This window comes from Chironomus tepperi, unplaced genomic scaffold (assembly GCF_022539635.2).
Source record: "Chironomus tepperi strain 1889 unplaced genomic scaffold, CSIRO-AGI_Ctep_v1 contig_88, whole genome shotgun sequence".
In the NCBI taxonomy this organism is placed as follows: Eukaryota; Metazoa; Arthropoda; class Insecta; order Diptera; family Chironomidae; genus Chironomus; species Chironomus tepperi.
The window spans coordinates 566,396-588,142 of record NW_027226210.1 but is presented as its reverse complement, the minus strand read 5'-3'; the positions used below and the strand labels follow the sequence as shown (position 1 = coordinate 588,142).

The window sequence follows — 21,747 nt, the reverse complement described above, 5'->3', positions numbered from 1 at the left end:
GCTTGAAGAGACCAGGTCTATGTGAAGTCCAGCTTCGAAAATTGGACATGACTTGGACTTTTAGAACGTAAGGTTAATGCTCTACCATTTAGGCTACTGATGCCATTTCACCGTTGTGGATTTTTACTTGAATGGTTCTTGGATCAGCTTTGTGCTCTAAATAAGACCGAAGGATTGGTGATGCTAGACCCTACTCTGATTTCTCAAGCATAGAAAATATATCCAGACAGACGTTGCACTGATTTGTTGCAAAATTCGGCTTAAATCTGCTATGTGGCCGTTGTGATTCTGCCATGGTGTCAAATTCGGCTAAAACTCTACAACCGACAGTTGTCATTCTGGCATGGTGCCATATTGGCCTTAATTCCGATAACAGATCGAGGTGACTGTAGTATGGTGGTGGATTTCGGATCAACTTAGTGACTTGTGCTATTAGTGGAGGAAACAGGGTCTACTGAATGGTCTGGGCCCATAACACATGTAAAGCACAGGGTAAAGCAATTAAAGCTGGATCTTGCAAACCCAAAAAATTTCAAAAACACTTCAAATCAATTCAAGCACAATCAGTTTTAATCCCCCACAAACAGTACAAATTCACAGAATCTCCCAACTCAATAATTCAATAAGAATCCTTAATTCCAAAGAATAATGTTATAGACATTTCCTTTTTGTTCATACAAAACAAACATATAATTTTCACTTTAGTCTTCAAACTTCCTTCTTCTTATTTCCTAAATAAAATCCCATTTACTATCCATTGACATGATTTATTCCACCTTCAGTATCAACAAAAAAAAAGAGAAAAGGTCAAGTTCTTTTTGTTGTCAGTACTCCCACCTCTCCTCCCCATCTCCCTGACTACCGAGCATGTAGTTCAACACTTTATCTTCTATCCTCATGTCTTCTTATCATTTTTATTGTTGATATTCAATCGATAAGAGATATATGAGATGATATAAAGGACAAAAGGCGTTAACAAATATTTCTTATGTTCATACAAGACATACATACACAAGGACCTGAAAGAAAAAAAAGCTTATTTGCTCTTAGGTTGATTACTTTATTTAGTTCAAGAAAATGCGGAACAGAAAGGAACAAAAAAAGAAAGCAAACTTTTGAAGACTGATGAGTTTTCTTTTATGTCTTATAACAATAAATAACATTATGTGAACTTTTATGTCTTCTTTTTATTCACTTGACAAGAAAAAAAGTCAGCATGTGAAACCTTTTTTTTTTTGCCATGTGTAATAAGTGTGGTCATATCATCTCTCCACAATATTATACACAGGGGCTTGTTCAGCACTATTAAATTTTTACAATCATTGGTCAGGCACAAACAGGAACAGAGTGTTGATACAAATTGTCATGAGTTGAGGTGTTGAGATGATTGTGACATTTGTGAGGGCGTTTGGCGATGGTTTTTTGAGCTGTTTTAAGTTTGGTTGACTTTATTTGGAACATGTTAAGGATAAGCAAAGCTTAATGTTGAGTCAAGTGGAATCGGGCTTTTTCAGATGATTTTATAGACACTGTTGATAGTGATAGTATTACATTTGACAATTATCAAGCTGTAGCCAGCGATAAAGCTAGCTTCAGCCGCAATCTAAGCCCGAGCGACACAAGTGAAGATGGCTCCGAAACGGAACTCAGTAAGGAGTTTCACCAATGAGTGCCGGCTTTCCATGGTTACGACATAAATAAAGAAGGCTCCGCCACGAATTTCCTAAACTGAGTTCCGTGGTGTAGCCTTCTCAAATTGTGTCGCTCGTGAAGGAAGGAAATTGATCACAATCAACCTCAAATTGACTCATTGGATTAATTGCTCTTAAGTCGACTCTGACTAGGACTTGAAGCTAGAGTGTGGAACTAATCAACACGATGAATCCGAACCTTCAATTTTACTCATTATAAAATAATCGAAAAACGTTATTAAATAATCGGTTATCCAATTTTCAGAGGAAGGTGCCTTTTGCTTAAAGTTTCTTTATAGTCTCGAGACCCTACTTCCTGGGTAGTCTCGGTATCAGTAACCCTTACTTTTGCCCAAAACATTACTACAGCTTCAAGCTGCTAATTCAACCAATTTCACAAGAAAAGTACTTAAACTTATGTCATAATCCTCACTTGAGCGACTGCTACACGTGCCAGCTAAGAATTTATTCTTATGAATTCCATTTCAGTTGTGTCCATTCATTTTCATTTGTGAAAGGATGAAGATAATCATGCTTCATTAAGCTTTTCTGTCGTAAGTAAAAGAGCTCGCTTTTTATTTATTTATTTTGAGACGATTACATTGTTCAGATGTTGTGTGTGAATGGTCGGAGTAGCACAATGTAGGTTTGTGTGAATGCCCGAGTAGCACAATGTAGTTCTGTGTGAATGTCCTTAGTTACTTACTTCGCTTGACATACATATCAATTGTGATTCATGGCCTCCCTTAGAGGAAGCCTAAAGCTGACTCTATCGCTGGCTTCCGTCTTCCAATTACCATTACCAAATGCAATACTGTGAATGCCCGAGCAGCACAATGTAGTCGGTAGACTGACGCTGTTATCAACGTGTTGACAACAAGACTCGAGAGTACCCTGACAACTGTGGACGTTACGACTGATTTCTTCATACATTTACGATGAAAAGTGAAATTAGGGGTATCGTACTGCTCGGGATGAATGCTGAATCATGCTTATTCTTAAGCAATTAGGGAAATTTTGATAAATTTGTCAAAAAGGTAAAATAACTTAAAATTGTCAAAAGAAGTAAATGAAGAGAAGTCATGAGTTATGATTTCAATACTTAAACTGAGGTTCGAGTCCTAACAATTTTAAAATTCAAAATATTGCTTTACCTTGTTGGCTGATTTTTTTTTAATTTTTCATGTTAAAGCTTTACAAATTCTCACGAAAATCGCCCTCAAGCAGCTGAAAATCCCCTTAAAAATTCTACTCATCCGTCACGCATGTACTCACACATTTCGAACTTTTCATTTTATTGTTTGTGACATTTTTCAATGAACTTTTTTTTTATTATTTAAGAAAAAAATAAAACTTTTTTATATCCAACAAAAAAAGGGTTAAAAAGAAGAAAATCAATTTTCCGGAAACTAATTTTGTTTTATTGTAAACTGCTTACGTCTTAACAACTATTACAATCTCTATCTCTCTCTCTCGTATTATGTATGTGTGCGATTATATCTCGTTCAATCTATATTCACCAAGCTATAAAGATTATCAATAATATTGTGAGAAGATGTATGAAAAGAATCTTGAGAAAAATATTGGAAACGTTTCGATAATTTTTCTGTGCAATTGTGGGGGTTGTTGGGGAATGAAGTCATGTTATTGAAGGGTTAGGTCTAAAGTTCCTCTTTTGTAGCTTGATATTGATATTTGGAAGGGAAACGTTATGAATAAGGTAAAAATCTGGCTCTAGAATGCCATAAATCTGGCTTCAGGATGCCATAAATCTGGCTTAAGGATGCCATAAATCTGGCTCAAGTATGCCATAAATCTGGCCTCTGGTTATAAGATGTGATGGTATCATGCATCTGGCTCCAAAATGCCAAAAATATGGCTTGATGCCGTATTTTACCAAATCTGCCTCTACATCAGAGTCACGACGACCAGTCGCTGGACTTTTTGTCATTCTTAAGCCATTTTCTTTCTGGATTATGAAATTCCAAGTCTGAAAAAGTTCTGGCTATATATTCTACTGGGATGGTATCAAAGGAGGATCCCTGTGTCTGACCCCATCGCTTCTTTCCTTCCGCTCCCTTTCTTCTCTATATATATCCCTACCCTTCAATTCCATCACCCTCAAAATATTCCCCCTTTACTTTATTACTACACATAAGGAGCATTCTATGGTGAAAGTTATGACAAATATTTAAGTTTCTTCATTGAGTAGCTTTTACAGCTCATATATCGATAAAAGCGATGTGATGAAAATATATATCATGGATTTGTTAGTAAATGCTTGAGATATGATGTATGAGATTGTCAGTTTTCAGTCATGTTGAGATGGTGTAATGAGATTTTGAAGAGGTAGAAGTGTCCTATATTGAGGTTTTATGGGGGCTTGTAAAGGGGGAAGCATGAAGTGGTTGGAATCCATTGGTTTGGGGCAGTAATTTGTAGGTCACAATTTAGGATTAATAAGTGCTAAATAGCTCTAAAAAATTTAGTTTGAGGAATGGGAATATAAGAATAGAGTTTACTTTCGAGGTTCAAATCCCAAAAAATTGTATCTAAAAAGTTTTATGCGGTATGATGGATCCTGTTTAATTTTTTTTTTTTACTTTTTAACAACTTTTTAGGGATCGTTCATTTATTACGTGCCGCTCTTAGAAATTGGATGGGTAATGAGGGGTGTGGGGTAGGAAGGGTCAACTATCATACAGCATTGACTTTGAAAATCATCTCTAATTCCTTTACATCTCCCAATAAATCACTCAATTCCTAACAAAACTATGAAAAACATATCAAGGACATCACATTACCCCCATGAAATATGTCCTGCACACAATAAATCCTCATGCGAACACAAAAAAAGCTTCCTAGTCTAGACACTTTTATTGCACTTCCAAAATGACTTATTTCAAGCATATTCAATAAATGTAGCTGAATAATACATATTTTTTTAACATATTTTTCCAAGTATCCATGACAGGATGTAGCACAAGTGACAAAGTGCAAACTCAAGTGCGCTACACTCAACATGGATGAATAAAAAAAAAGCCATGAAAATGCAGAATTTATGCATGCTAAAAATATATTATAATGTAAAGATGGAAGCTGTAAAAGATGAAAATCCATTCATTTCATTGTTTCATTCAAGTTTTGTGCCTTTCATTGGATTTATGCTTCTCATATTTATGGATATGTATGTGTGTGTGCTTTCAAAAGTTATTCACGGAATTTTTATTAATGTTATAAATTTATGTAATGAAAATGTATTGAAAGTAAGCAAGAAGAAGAAGAGATGAAAATATGCTAAAATTTTTTTACTTTCAAATTATTACTGGCAGGCATTTGTATGGTAAATAATTCCAAATATGGATGTTAAATTTAACTTTATGTCTGGGGCTTACGGATACTGTTGTTGTTGTTATTTTTTTGAGGCAGGAATCCTAATTTACATGTTTATTGAGATTGGTTACGATGGGTAAAATTTTAGAATCTTTTTGAATATTTTTTGGAAGGGATAAGAACTTAATTGGATGGTTTAAAAAGGTGGAGAGTAGGTTTTGATCACATTTGTATCCTTTGTATCCTTTGATTATACATTTTGAGGGGGAAGGTGAAAGAAGTCAGGAATTTTATTAAAAATAATTACAGGGACTTCAAGTTAGTCTAGAAGTCATTCTAAAAGGCTGCATTGATGAATTTAGCTATTGTACAGAACAATACAAGAATACATAACATGGAAATTGAAGAAGCTCTAGAAAGACGGCATTTGGATTCCTTTAGGATTCCATGTGGATTTCGTATGGATCATTTCGTCTACTTTGTGCTGCTCAAGTATTTATTTTGCTTCCACGACTTGAAAAATCTAGTATAGAAAACTTTTGAAGCTATTTTTCAAGAGATATTCCTCATTTTCTCAAAAACTATAAAACATATTCATTTTTAGTCTTTTTTGCTATATGCTTGCCACTTCTTTGCAACTTTTAACATTTACAGCATTGTATAATTATGTTCCATATCCGCATAAAATCCAAAAAACTTTTTGAAGTGAGAGCATCATTGACATGGATTATTTTTCAAAAAACTTCAAAATGTAAAGCATTTGACGAACTATTTTGACTACAATCTGAATTATCAAGGTCACATTTAGACTTCCAGCCAAAACCACATCTAATTCACCCAAAAATGCGCTCTATTCCACCACCACAAGTGACTTTCTTACTTACACCTTTTTTCTCCACTCTCAATTTATTTTATTTATTGATTTTTTCCTTCTCATTTTATTTAGTTTAAAAGTAAGTGAATGTGTGCCAGCATGTAAGCTTATAAAAATGTAAGAAAATTAATTACTTTTGTAAAAAAAAAATTAAACTCTCAGTAAAATGTGTTCTAGATTTAATAGTTATGTCCATTTGTGATGTCTGCCATAAAGGTAGCAGGTGAAGTTTACAAATTTTTGTTGATAAAATGGAACTGGAAGGGGGTATGGTGCAGTCTGTTGGGTACATTTAAAGCAGAGCTTGACTCGCATTTTATTTAATGTCCAGTTTGTCCATACAAAATCAGAGTCGACTTTGAGCTCTGATTAAGACAGAAGGGCTGGCTACTTGACATAGCGGTGTATTCAGTGAGTTTGATGGTAGTCGACCCCCAAATTGGACAATTTTAAAGTATTCTCAGAGATCCATCCATGCTTCTTATGGCAGGGTATCAAGCTACGTCCTTAAATCGACGTCATTGCCAAACGACCCCCAAAAATCCAATTTTAAAACGATAATTTCAAAACAAATTTATTTTTAATTCCCATTTTTTCTAAAAATAATTTCAAAGTGTAATAAATTAATTGAATATTGAACATGAAAAGACCACGACTGAAAAAATGCACAACCATGGGAACTAATGAAAAATTATGTTATGCCTGAATAAATATTTCTATATTCATTTTGTAGTGCCATTTTTAATTAATTGTAAGTTTTATATAGATATGGTTTGAGGTTTGCTTGGCAGCATATAAACATACATTTTATGTAGGTACGGTGCCTGCGAATGTAGAGATATTTTTAAAAATTCATAACCATTTGCTGGATCTAAATACGATAAATATTCGAGGGACGGTCTGTACATTTTTGGGCACTGAATATTTTTAAGTTCATTATCAGCTGCCACTTATTATGAGTTTTATTGCCACTTCTCAGCATAAAAGGACAAGTTCGAAATATGAAACTATATTCATGACTTCTTCATGTTACTCAGAATCATTATTTAAGCATAAAATTCTTTTCTATCCATTAAGTCAAGTACAAGCTCGCTTTTTCCACAAGTACGTAATTCAAAAGATTCCTTCTCATTCAGGATGAATTAAATTACATAAAAGCTCTTCAAAAATCTTTCATTTCTTCTGTTGTGCTGTGTAATTTAAGGCATTACACAATGAAAATTACATTTTTCCATAAAAAAATTAATTATTCTCTTTTCAAGCATTCATCAAAATATTATATAATTTGTATATGCGTCAAGGTAATGAATAATGAAAGTATAAAGTGCCTTTGAAGACGGGTTGATTGGTTTTGATGTGTTTTTGGAAAGAATTTAAATTTAGATTGAAGTTTGAGATTGGGGGAATTGATTATGAGGAACTGATATGGATCTTAATGTCTCTATCGATTATTTGTAAAGTGCTTACTTGACTATACTAAATTTCTGTAAGATACGTGTGCAGATTATGTTAATGGTGACTAAAAAGGATGATAAGCCATTAAAAAGTTATAAGTGTGCACTGGAGACAGCTTTGTGCTGACCTGGTGCCAGTGAAGTGCCGATTTCTTCTTGATAACGGATTATTTCCATATAAGCTTTCTGGATCATATAATGCTTTATCCAAATAGTTGGACATCCTAAGTTTGACGAGCACATACATCAATTGTTGATCCAAGAAATTGAGGGTTCGAGTCCCATCCATCTGTCAGTACTTTTTGTCTAGAGCTTGAATTTGACTAAGAATAGCCTAGTCAGGGATAGATTGATTCATCTTTGAGCACTAATTGAGAATATGGATTATTTTGTATGCAGAACTTGAGATTGACTCGGATTTTGAATTTAATTGACTCGACTCAATTCGGCATTTCTATTTAAAAACGGAGAAAACTTCTAGTTCTGGTTTTCATTAGTTCTGTAGCTTTCAAATGAGATTCGAACTCTCATTCTCATGAAAGTGAACATTACAGATTTTAACTTAGGTGCCTACTCACTACACAATAGAGCACATATCTTTACACTGATCGATTTACCTATATATGGCTTATCAACTTTCTTGACCCCTCTTGCACCCTCTTACCATCATTAAATCACATAACGTCCGACAAAATGAAGTCATCAAACTCCCAATTCCCCATCATTTCCAACAATTGCTAAAAAGTTCTCTCTTTTAAGTGATTAATTTAATTAACGCAGTTCTCATACTAATTAAACCATACGTGAAAATTCAGTAAATAAAATTTTCCCCCGTACGCTTACATAATATTTGCTCTTAAGCCTTTTTTCTTGTTCCATTATGTTTGTTTTTGTGTTTGAAACGATAGGAGTTTTAACAACGTCAAGTATGCTTAAACTTCTCAAATATGCTGTAATTCAACATCATCACTGAGCTTTTTTTTTTGAGGATTATCCTCTGATATAGAATAAAAAAGTATTTTATCTCTCACTCACTCTGTTGTACAATGAACCTCAGAATTTTATGATCATGTCCTAAAAAGTGTTATGCTTCATGCATGACTCTATAGATGTATATGTGCTCATATTTTAGGTATTCTCTTTTTGAATATTTAATTTTGTTTATGTTTTCGTTGAGCAATTTATGTGAGTTGATGAGATTTGAACTTTGACTTGTTTTTGTGACTGAATAGGAAGTTAACTATGAGTTTTGGGTTATGTGAAAGGAGAAAAAATGACTTTTGGTGGATTTTTGATTGATTTATTGAATTTCTGGATATTCTGTTCGATTCTTGCCACTTTTTTGTATAATTTAAGATAAAAATAGTTGGAAACTAACCGTTCATTGATGAGAAAAACGAGAAAAAAATTTCGAAGTGAGCACATCACTGACGTTGGATTAGACTGTCAAAATCATATTATATAACTTTTGCCAACTTTTTCTACGATTTTGCATCAAAAAATTGTTAAAAAAGTTCATTTTTGACACTTTAATCTTCAAAAAACTTTTTGAGGTGAGAAAAAATTTTTTTTTGAATTTTCAAAATCCGTTAAATTCAAATGACTTTTTTAAGCAATTTGATCATTTTTATGCCTAGAATGTCAATATCTTACCAGAAAACAACTAAAATGCGTCAATAAACCTCAAAACTAAATAACTCATCCTTTCTCTTCCTTTACAAAAATTGCTTATTTTCCTCCTAAAAGCATAAATTGCGTACTTTGCAGTAAACAAGGACGAGTTTTTATGTACACAATCTCAAAAAATCTCCTTTTCTACACTCACTCAATTAAATTTCTTAAGTTTTGACAAAAAATCTGCTTAAAGCAATTTTCTTATTTTTTTGTTGCTTTATAATGAACAATTAAAGAAGTTGTAACCTTTAAAAAAACAAAGGAAAGAATTTTCCTGCAAAGTAAGCTGGAAAATCTTTATTTTCTGTATGCCCGCTTACCGAAAAAAATGTCTTCTTTACCTTACATCCTCTTTTACAAAATCATTTGCTCATAATTTTAAATTTATTATTTTTTATGGTATAAAGAGCCCCTCAAACAACCTTTCTTTAGAACTTTCTCGTCTCGGTTCTGTTCTGTTCGTACTTTTTTTTTGTGGGTTAAAAAATAAAATCTCTCTCATTTTCTGTTCCTTTTATGTATCTATGTACCTTTAACGTTAGTATTATGTGATACGGATATGCCCTAGAGATTATTACATTTTCCCTTTCCTTTTTCTTCTTCTTTTTTTCGTTCTCTAAAACCAGCTTATTCCTGCATTTCTAACAAGAACTTACACTTACATGTCTAAATACACATATTCATTGCTATCTCTGATGCAAAAATAAATATATTTTATTTCTCTTACTTTATTTAGGGATTCTATGCCAGAGAAATTTGAATTTGAGAGCATTGCCAAAATTTAAATTTTTAAAGTTCGTTAAAATTGAAATTTCAGATTTTGAATTCTAAAAGTTTGTTAAAATTTGAATTTCAAAAATTCGTCGAAAATTTCGAAATTTCGTTAAAATTTGAAATTTGAATTCTAAAAGATCAGCAAAAATTTGAATTTAAAAAGTTCGTTAAAATTTAAATTTTGATTTTGAATTCAAAAAGTTCGGTATAAGTTCAAATCTTAAAGTTTGTTGAAATTTGATTTTCGAAAATTCGTTAAAATTTGAATTTCGAAAATTTCGAAAGTTCGTTAAAATTTAAATTTGAATTCTAAAAAATCATTCAAAATTAGAATTCTAAAAGCTCGTTAAGTTTTGAATTCTAAAAATCAGTTGAATTTTGAATTTCAAAAATTCGTTGAAATTTGAATTTCAAAAATCTGTTAAAATTTGAAATTCAAAAGATCGTTAAAAATTCATTCAGCATCCCTAAACCACTTCCCATCTTCAACAACATTTCAAAAATGACAGAAATAAAATTAGAAAAAACCACAAAAAATTTCAAGATGAGATAAGAAGAAAACAAGTGAAAATCGATTTTAAATTTAAAAGAAGCAACTACAAATAAAAAAAACTGTGTCTTAATCCTCAGATGCTGTAGCATCAAAAAGCTCATCAACCGTTACACTTGTAAGCATAAGATTGTGAATAAATTAAAAAATTGATTTACATATTAATATGAATACGAAGAATTGGCTACGTCAGGGTGAATTTAATGCAAGCACAAGATAAGCATTTTGCTATATTTGAATAATTGTATCCATCAATGTCAAGGAGGTGGGGTTTGGACTTGTACCACATTATGCATTCATCTCTTTCTACACTTGTTTTTGAAAATTGAATTGAATTATGTGTTATGGTTTTTATATGTGATAGCTATGCATCATTTTGTGGTGAATCTGCAGTTTAGGTGGGAGGGAATTTGTCGAGATATTTGAGAATTAGAGGAGATGAATTTTTGGTCGAGGTTGTGCGGAAGTTTTGTCAAATTTAAAATCTTTTTTTCAAAAATTATTGAACTTAATACTAAAAAATTGTCAATAAATTCACAAAGTCTTAATTGTAAATTGAATAAAATTATTCAACAATGCACAGGTTCAAATCCTATCAAATTCGAATCAAAAAATTATGATTAATTCAGGAAAATATGGTCTTTTTTGCAAAAATTCATCAAAATCCAACAAAATAATCAAAAAAAAAATGTTCATATCCAGTTAAAGCTCAAATTCATCCATAACCTCAAACACAAAATTCTTTTGTTCCTTCAATCATTTCCCCATTTCATAGTCATTGTAACCGCAGAAAATTCTCTCCTGAAATTGAATATCGATTAATTTTTCGATCATGTACTGAAATTAAATTGTGGTATTTCCATTATGATGGAGAAAATAAAGGAACTAATTCAATTTTTTTTTATATAGTTTTAAATTCGGAAGTTGACTTGGTAAACTTTTTCAATTAAATTTTTGTTGCTGTTGTTGCTGAAAATTTCAAATTTGTAAAATAAAATAAAGTTTTGAAAAATTTTTCATGAAAAAGCTTTGTGGATAGTTAATTAAAATCTAATCTCAGTGACTACATAAGCTTTAGCGTGGATGAAAATTCAAAGTTTTAAAATTGTTTTAAAATTTTCCACATGTGCAGCAATTTTGTGAAAGCATTTTTTTCGATGTGCAGCATAAGGACTTTAAACTTCTTTTTTTGTCGTTGACATCGAAAGCTTGTGTTGCACTTTAAGCAACTATTAATAAAATGAAAATTTAATGCAATTTTGTTGCTAGGAAATTAAATTAAATTAAAAACTTTTTAATATTTGTTTGTAAACTTTTTCGTAAAAATGTTGTTGAAAAAGTAAATATTTTTTCGCATTAATTTTCCGCATCGATTACGCTGATGGAAAAAATTAATGATGCAGAAAATTGGAGTAAATTTTGAAAACCTTCATAATTGAAATTTAAAACGTGTTGTGGAAGATAAAATTTCATTCAAAAGCTGTGTGCTGGTTAAACGATAATGATCTTGATGAGAGCTTTTTTGTTTGAGGTTTTTGGGAAAAATATTGGATAAATAAGCGATAAAAATGGGAAATTTTGAATTTGAATTTTTGGAAAATTCCTTGAATTTGCTCATTTTTTTTTTCCAAATTTTTTAACTTTTAAATTTTCAAACTTAAATTTTCAAAATTTTAAATTTCTCAAATTTTCAAACGTACAAATTTTTAAATGTTTTAATTTTTAAGTTTTAAAAATTTTAAATTTTCAAATTTTTAAATTTTCCAAATTTTCAAATCTAAAAATTTCAAAACATTTAAATTTTCAAATTTTTAAATTTTTAAGCTATCAAATTTTTAAATTATCAAATTATCAAATTTTCAAATTTTTATATATTCAAATTTTCAAACTTTTTCAAATTTTTAAGTTTTCAAATTTTCAAATTTTTCAAATTTTTAAGTTTTCAAATTTTCAAGATTTCAAATTTTTAAGCTTTTAAATTTTCAAATTTTTATGTTTTCAAATTTTTAAATTTTTGAAATTTTCAAATTTTTAAAAAAATTTAAATTTTTTCCATGAGTGTAAAAACAAATCCTGCAAAATTATCAACTTTATTAATTATTAAGCTTTAATCCCCAAAAAATTAATCTCATTCGTCAAAATTCTCAACCTTCTTTCAACAATAATCATCAAAATCCACAATACAGCAGCTCCACCCCTATTTATACACATCACAGTTCACCCGCCACGTGTACTTAATCAATTTTTTCACTGTCACACTTATAACGAGAGATAATTCACCTATAATAGCATTAATTATTCTTTTTACCTGTCTGATACCCGAAAATACTTCAGAATAATCATCAATCATACGATAAATTAGTCACTAGTCAGAACATGATGGATAAAAATACTTAATTCCAACACACCGTACATAATTCATAAAGTCATTTGTTATTGAGTTGTTTACAATTAAGGATATAATTTTTCTACAAAATTTAATCCAAAAGGAAACAATTTAATGGATAGACAAAATATTAAGCTATTTCGTGCCTTAGATGGAAGGGATTGAATCAAATTGTTGAAGGGACTGCCAAATTTAGTAATCCTAATCGCATCTAATTTATCCAAAAAGAATTATAAGGGATGTATTAGATTTCAAAAGAGATTTTTTTGTTTTGGATTGGGGATTGTTTAATTATGATGGGTGGCTATAAAGGATGCTTTAAAAGTTCAAATTGTTCTATAACATCGCAGTTTAAGGAACAGAAATTTGGAAATTGGAGGATTTAAGTGAGAATTCTAAGTTCGAATCCCAATAAGGATTGATTCTTCGTTTTCAAAATATAAGCACTTAGAATGAGCAACATAGCATTCAATTTAGGATTAAGACTGAAATATTGACATTAGAGTGGTTCGAATCCTAGTAAAATGTACAAAGAATTCAAAAACAGCATGATTTGGCCATGAATTTAGCCAAAATTTCAATTGAATTTGAGTTATTTCATAAGAAATTTGATCATTTTTGTGTAATTTAGTGTCGTTTTTGGTGCCATTGAGTGTATATCCGCAAGAAATAAATCGAGGCATGATTCTAGTTTGGGGTCAGATTTGGTAATACTCAGTCTCAGTCCAAAGCTACTCTAGATTGACGCTAAGGATTAAACATCCGGAAATCGAGACTTCTGTCTCTAGAAATTTCGTCAATTCTACACGGCGTGGCTAGTCTTTCTCAAATTGAGTTATAAATCCCCTGACCTTTTATATATACAGCTAAAATCCTTCAAAGCTAAAATTGCATCCAAACCCAAATTTTCTTGCTAAAGCCAACAAAACTCAAAACTATTACACAACTTAGTAATTGTCGCCTATCCAGATTATCTTATAACATAATAACATCATTACCAAATCCATCCCATACCCCATCTATCAATTAAAAACAATCTCATCTCATCACAAAAGGGTCAAATTTCTTTGACCTTTTTTTGAACTTTGAATATTTTTTTTTTTGGGTAAAATTAATAGAAATTTGAGGCTTAATTGCAACACTTAGTAAATCTCACTGCCTCCTTTTTATACATAATAAGTAATTAGATGTGGAATGTTTGGAGGCATCAGCTTGAATGTTTGTTAGACATAACAACTAGACTCATTATGACAAAACAACGACGAAAATGAGAAAATAGAGAGAAGATTTACAAGATAGATTCAGGACGATGGGAAGTAATAAAAGCCATTTATTTCAAGATGAAGAAAAATTTCTTTTTTCCCATTCCGACTATTGATGAATGACGATAAATTTTGGTCAGCGTGATTTAAGATTATCTACCGCCTTCTGAATTTTATAGCTTCTTCTTAACTTTATCATCATTTTAAGAGCCCTACAGCTACATCTTAATAATGATCGATTGCGTACATGAAATCTTATACGAATATACTCTTTAAGCCGAGGCAATTCATTAAAGCGCTTTTCTGACAACACGTTGCGAGAATTAAGAATGAAAAACATGGATGGAAAGGTTGTATATTTTTATATTTGTGTTTTGAGAGCTGGTATGGATGTTTGGAGTATTGATATTGAGTGGATGTGACGCATTTTGAGTTAGGGCTGTTGAGAACAGTGCTTTTTTGAGAAATTGGTAATTTACAATCAAATTTATTGATGATATTTGAACAGAAAACGTTAAAAAATCAGGAACTGTTCACTTCCTTCAATTAGGAGGTGGTCAACCCAGGGCGAAACTTTTGGGTACTAAAATATCAAAACCAACCTTCTTCTAAGATAGTTTCATAAGGAAATGGCAATGATTTATGAGAAATTCACATTGAAATTATGAAAAAAGTGTTCTAAAAATCTAACGGATTTTGAAAATTTGAATTTATTTCATTCATTTCGGAATTATTTCGTTAAATTTCCTGAGATTGTGGCTAAAAAAATTTATCCGATGAATCCAACGTTCATTTAAGCTTTAAAATCTGCTAAAAATCCAAAAAAGCTAAAAAAATCGAATCCAACGTCACTGATGCTCTCACCTCGAAAAGTAATTCAGCTTTAATTGACATTAAATCTCAGAAAATCAAATTATAATCAAAGCTATAACCTTCAAAAAAGTAGCAACGAGCAAATACAGTAAATCCGAAATTAAAATATTCATCCATTCCATGAGCATGAATAATACTTTCGTAAAAAGCTCGCATTTCCGAGAAAAAAATGAAATTACATTTTTTTTTGCTGTAAAAATCAAAAGCACGCTAAAAACACAGCAAATAAACGAAGAAAAAGTTTGTGCTGCCTTTTTTTTTTCTCACAGCAATATTTCCGTAATTTAATTGCTGTCTTTTTTTTCCATAGAATTAAACAAACATAAACAACTGCCTGAACGACTTCTTATGTAAATAAATATAAATGAATATGTAGATTATGTATGCCTTGTGTATACGAAAAGCATATATTAACGTTAATTCCTACATTTATACCGAAAATAAACAAAAACACAGCAATGTGTAATAACTAAAATAAGTAAGTCCTAATGAAACATCTCCAAGGTGTGTAGATGGGAAGCTTTATAAGTAATAATAATATAAATGAAACTAGAAAACATAAATCGCTTCGAGGATCATCCCTTAATGTCTCTACTATTGCATTTCCATTATGCTTAGTCTCATTATAAACGGTAAACATTTTATAAAATAAAATTAACGACCAAACATTTTATAATGAATATACCGCAAAATCAACAGCAATCTTGCTTTTAATGAGCTTCTTTTTTTTGCCTTTTTTTATATCCACTTCACGACAACATCGTCTTCCTTCATTTCATGCTTCTTTGTTCTTTTTTCATCCTCACTTTTTAAATTTTCTTCTCTTTCCAAGCTATTATTAAGCTCTTGTGTTTTATGAATGGCTAGTGCTCATTTCACATAATGTCCATTTGACATCTCTTTATCTTGGCTCATTTTTCCGTGTTTAGTGTTGTACTTTTGGGAAGTTAACAGTGAGTTTTTGAGAGTTGATGGGGAAATTGTTTGGGGATTTGGAGTTTGATTAAGGTTTGATGAAGTCTCGGACTCAAGAAATTCTAGAGAGACTACTCGGGAAGTCATGGTCTCGATCTTGACTTTGGCATCGGGATCATTTAATTTAGATTAGATGCATTTAGAGTTATATTAAGATAATTAGTGGCTATCGGTCAAATGTAAACTGTATGGAGCTAACCAGAGCAACGAATGAAGTGCGAATAACATTGCTTGCCGTAAGAATGAATCAAAACTAGCCTCCATTATGCTATCCGGGCATTTTTGCGTCTGCCAAGAGAGCTCACGTTGTACTGTTCGAGTAGCAAACCATCGACAGCGACCATCGGCCATTGAAATTGCTCGTCAGTAGTTGGTATTCGGCTGGCTTTTGCCGATTGTTGTCGGTTAATTGCCTACTCTGTAATAAGTCGGTTCTAAAGATCTTCGGTTACTAGGTGTGAGATACACTTCTGTTTGTTCCATATGTGGTTGTTCTGTTTCCTTCTCTTCAAATATAAATAAGCCAAAGGAAAGCCATGACCATATCTAGTCTAATGAGTATACTTAACTTTAAATCTAGAAAGTTTATCAAAAAAAAGAGGCACTAATATAATTGCTTCAACGAATAAAATTGCTCCATTGGGGATTTGAACCCGCGCGTTTTAATGCCAAGATTTTTAGTGTACATCACTCTATTAACTAGGCTACTGATTGTTGGCAACAGATTTGACAAAATGTAAATTTAAATTGTCACCTAAAATAAGGCATCAAAATGTCCAAGCATAGCTTCAAACCTCCTTAAAATAACTGACTCAATTCTGACCTACATATGAATTCATTTCAATTTCACAAAAGTGTCTCGTTGCAAAAAAAAAAAAAGAAACAAAAATTTGATGTGAAAAGCACCAGTAAACGTGACAATTTTAACGAAATTCACATAAAGCACTAGATAAAAGCGGAAGAGATACAACAAAATATAAGTACGAATAAGAGCTACATTAAAATGACACGTGGTAACGTCTAGTATTAAGGCATAAAAAAATATATATTTAATTTTCATCACTTTTTTGTATTTTATTTTCTTAAACTGATGTGCTTGTTAGAGACGAAACAAAATTTTCCTTGCCTTGCTCAATTCATGAAGATACGAAGATAAATAGCATTGATGAGCGGCAAATAGATCTATTTATATTTGAAAAATTTCATTTATAATATCTCACAAGTCATAATATTGCTTATGTATTTTTAAACATGCTCGCATTGATTTTTCCACGTTTTTTCTTCTCTTTTTGCTGCTGATTAGCTTGATTTTGTAGTAAAAATGGGCATTGGAGATGTTTTGTCTGTCTGTCAGTCTGTCTTTTGTGTAGCATATAATTTTTCAAATATTTTTTGACCGTTATTTTTTAAATATTTTTTGACCGTTATTTTTCAAATATATTTTGACCGTTACTTTTCAAATTCAATTTAACCAAAACTTTTCAAATATATTTTGACCGTTATTTTTCAAATTTATTTAAATTGTTATTTTTCAAACATTTTCCGACCGTTATTTCTTTAAATTTTCAAAAATGCGTCTTCATAACCTACAATTACTGCCACTAAACTATCTTCTGTTTAGAAACTCTTTCAAGCAGAACATTCGATGCTATTGAACTATTCATAACTTGTGCTATTTTGTTAATTAAGAAAAAATATTTGCTCTCATTTGTTTATTTGAAATGAGTTAGAAAATTGACTTAAATTGAATGATTTAAGAGCGTTTCTTTAACTGAGATTGATGGGCATATTTAAAAAATAGCAAGATTTTTGTTGATACATCTGTGTAAATTTGCAATAGACTCGATAGACGAAAGATAACTTCTCACTCGACACATGTAAAAGCAAATGCGTGATGATGATGAGATTATCACTAAATTCATCGTCTGACATTGAATTTAATATTCATAGACATAAACCCATTTGCTGCTAAATTTGTAGAGGCATTATGGAAAGGCAATTTTCTAATGTTGAAGCGAGTGTCTAATTGGAAAATTATATTAGTAGCTTGAAGAAGTTTAGGATTTTCATATTACACATGGAATTAAAGCTAATTGTATAAATTTTTAAGAGTTTGCTAGCATCACGTGCTTGTTGTCAACAGCTTAGAAGCACTAGTTATACATTTCTGGTATTATGTTTATTATTTCATTTGCTTTAATCACTTTAAATGTGGATTTTTGCTGGTTTTGAATTGTAGGTTGGTGCGCCTTGGTAGCGCAGTGGTTAGGTCGTATTGTATCAATTCTATCACATCGACCCAGCGGTCATGGGTTCGAATCTCACTCGCAACATAAGAATTTCCCACTTTTTTGAGTTATATGCATCTATATTGATGATTTAGGCTACTATAGTAGTGTAAACTAGAGTACTGAACATATAGAACCTACACATGAGCCACAAAACAGATACCCAACCCCAAACCGCATCCAAAAGTCAAAATACTCTATCCAATTTATCGGCAGTCACTGCCCCAAATAGAAATAAGAAGAAGAATTGCTTACAACCAGCAATCTTACATTTTTGCTAATTAAGTTGTTCAACATCAAGAATGAGTTGTACACATAGCTTGATTTATCATGATTTTATTACAATGAACTCCATCCCAGTAACAGCAGCAGTACTCTTTGTCTTATTATCATGCAGTAATTTTCATCCATAAAATTCCGCTTGCTTGCAATCATTTTTGCTTATCGTTTACAAAAAAAAAAAAAAACAGACAGATGTGAGGTTTATGATTGTGGATATATGTGATTGGTTTATATATATCCTCTTTAAATTACATGATGAAATTTTTATATTTCTGAACTTGGCGCTGCGTAAAAAATCATAAATCTTGCCTTGTATAACTTCTAAGAAAATTCAAACTGATTATTTCTTGTTGCATTTAAGCTGCCTCTTTAATATCTCATAAATTTCCACCCGTAGTGATCGTAATTATTTGCCAAAAAAGCATTTTCATATGAAAAGAAGTCTGAATTAAGAACGAGAAATAAACACACATAGTTGTAAAAAAAAATTGAAATGAGCAGCAATAAATATTGCTGTACTGATGCTATTAAATTCAAAGGTGATGAAAGATTTCTTTTTGTTTGCGGTTTTTTGCCTCCCTCGCTTCTTATTCTATTCAAATCAACTGATTTTTATCGCATTCATTCATTTTGTGATGATAGAATTACATGAGTGAGATAAAGGAAATTCCTCGAAATAAAGCATTAAGGAGCTTAGCGGATGATGAGGAAAAATGAGAATGTTGAACAATGTAAAGGGATCATGCTCAATTACTTCTATTATATTCTATTGATTTTTTTGCTACAGCTAAATGGATTTCGAATAACAATCAGGATGATTATCATGGGTAAATATATAGCGGTAATCAAAGGATTTCAATGTTTATCTGATTTTTCTTCCTTTAACGGTTATCATAAATTTGAATCTTTTTGTTTGAAATTTTCTCACTTCGAAAAGTATAATTTGAATATTTTGAGATTGAAAGAGATTTTGGAAGTCAATTCGATGGTAATTTATAGAAAAAAGTGGCAAGAATAGGAATGAATAAACTTTATGTATGCTGCATGTGCTTACATAGCTGAAATTGGAGAAATTGCTTGATGTCCGCCATTTTGAAAATTTTAAATTTGCAATTTTAAGTGCAAATCTTTTGAAAACAGATTAATTTCTGTTTTGTTGATTTAAATTAGTATTGTGTTCCTTATTCACAGCCCTATAGCTTCATTAAACATAAATACTAATTAAAAACACAATAATAAATAATCAAAACAAATTTGCCTCAACCAACTCTACAAATCTAATCAATAATTAACTCCTAACTTCATTTATACTCTCAATTAAATCCACAAACTCTCAACAAACACGTGCATTGAAATTCAAAGCACAAACGCCTTTTTCAACAAAAGAAGACAAACTGTTTCAATTACAAAATTTATTTCACCAAAACGAAATTTGAGTATAAAATATTTAACGAGATTTCCTTGTATGTTTACTCGAGTATAATTTTGCCTTTTTTTTTACTGTATTGCCAATTACAATCTCGTTTTGCTTTCATTCCCATTTATTATCATTTTTTTTATACGTTCCATCTCTTTGTACACCGTATAATCAAGTAGGTGGGGAAGAGTTTAATTAATTGATATAAGGCATAATTAAATAAGGTGAAAATTGATAAAACAAGAAGAAGGTTGAAAAGGAACAAATTATGAAGAGAAATGAATAAAAGAAGTCAAGGGATGGGCAGTTGGGGATGAAGGCATGGAATTTGAAAATTTGAAATTTTTTGAGCAAATTGAAAATTGTGAAGAATTAAAACAAATTGAGATTTTAGAGCAAATTGCAAAGATTGAGAGCAAATTGAGAGAATCCAGGGCAAATTGAGAGCAAATTGGAACAAATTACATTAATTTTTGAGGGCGAATTGAAAGCACATTGAAAGGATACAGGGCGAATTGAGAGCAAATTGGAAGAAATTACACCACTTTAAGAGGGCAAATTGAAAGCACATTGAGAGGATTCAGGGCAAATTGAGGGCAAATGGAAGAAATTGCATCAATTTAATAACGCGAATTGAAAGCAAATTGATAGAAATTGAGCAAATTGATAAAAATTTACATTGAATCATTCAAGACTAAACCCTCAACTTCCATCCCCTTGCCAACAATTTCACTATGCACTTTCTCCATTCCTCATCTTACATACTTCCTCTTCATTCCATCTTATTCTTAGAGTAGAAAAAAAAAAACAGCGAAGGTTTAATTTTTGTTAATGGATTTTTAACGCAGTTACAAGCATAAAAATTTAATCTTTCCTGAAAGGTTCAAGAAATAATAAAAAATGTGCCCCTTTTTTTGAAATGTAACCGCCTTTCTTGAGGCACAATTATTCTTGGTAAGATGGTTGACAAAGAAATTTTTTCCATTCATTTAAAGGGGGACTGTACACTAGTTATGTAATATGGGAAATTGACTTTTTTTTAACCCAAGCCCACACTCTCCATAATTCTGGAGTCAAATCTCGATGGAGAAGAGCTTTGATTGTTTTAGGCAGTGGTGGGCAACCTTTGTGTCGTGGCACACCTTGGTGTTAACCCACGGAATACGGTTTATGGCATTTCCAAAAGGGTTGAGCGGCACACTAGTTTACCGCGGCACACAGGTTGTTCACCACTGGTATAAGTCGTAACATAACCTCAAGCAGGATCTCAAGTTACCCCACATTCCCCCCTTGGAACCGTTACATAATTAGTAAACAGCCCCACAAAATGACTTCCCTCATTCACCATATCATCCTTGAATGACAATGAAATAAAAAATTGAAATGCAAACAGTGTCTTTTTTGCTCATAATTACCTTTCACTCTGCCACTTCCCCACAGTTACTACTTCTATGTACCTTATCGTTGACACTATAGCTATATATGTCTTACTGTATATGTAATAATAGAGACATTTATTCGCTTAATTCATTCCTTTAATGTTGCATATAAAGAGTCACACAATGTAATAACATTATAAAATTTTTATGTCCTTTATCATCCTCTGTATGTATGTATATATATTTTAATAGTGTCTTATGTGACTTTCATTGCCTTATTCTCGCACATTTTTCTTCATATTTTACTTTCGGTACACACACTGAATATATGCTTCTCTTCTTTTTTTTTTGTATCACTACAACACTTTATATCACACAATTTTCATCCTCGATGTTACATGCAGTGCACTCTCCGTTGCCTATATGGAATATAAAATAGTTTTAGATTCATTATCTCGTCCATATATTCGTAAAACATAGATAGAATAATTTTAAAAGATAATGGAAATTTATTGTATGTTTGTGGACCAAAAAT

General features: G+C 31.4%; 1 protein-coding gene and 1 long non-coding RNA gene across 2 annotated transcripts in view; one reads left to right on the top strand and one right to left on the bottom strand.

The window, feature by feature from the left end:
- The window catches only part of LOC139086712 (uncharacterized), a 152,708-nt gene that overhangs the window by 81,719 nt on the left and 49,242 nt on the right, over nt 1-21,747 (top strand). The gene's annotated exons all lie outside the window — the stretch shown is intronic.
- Nucleotides 1-21,747, bottom strand: part of LOC139086718 (uncharacterized) — a 74,468-nt gene that overhangs the window by 26,810 nt on the left and 25,911 nt on the right. Inside the window, exon 2 of the long non-coding RNA XR_011544057.1 lies at nt 21,249-21,631. This is a non-coding gene — a long non-coding RNA (uncharacterized lncRNA). The remainder of the gene's footprint in view (nt 1-21,248; nt 21,632-21,747) is intronic.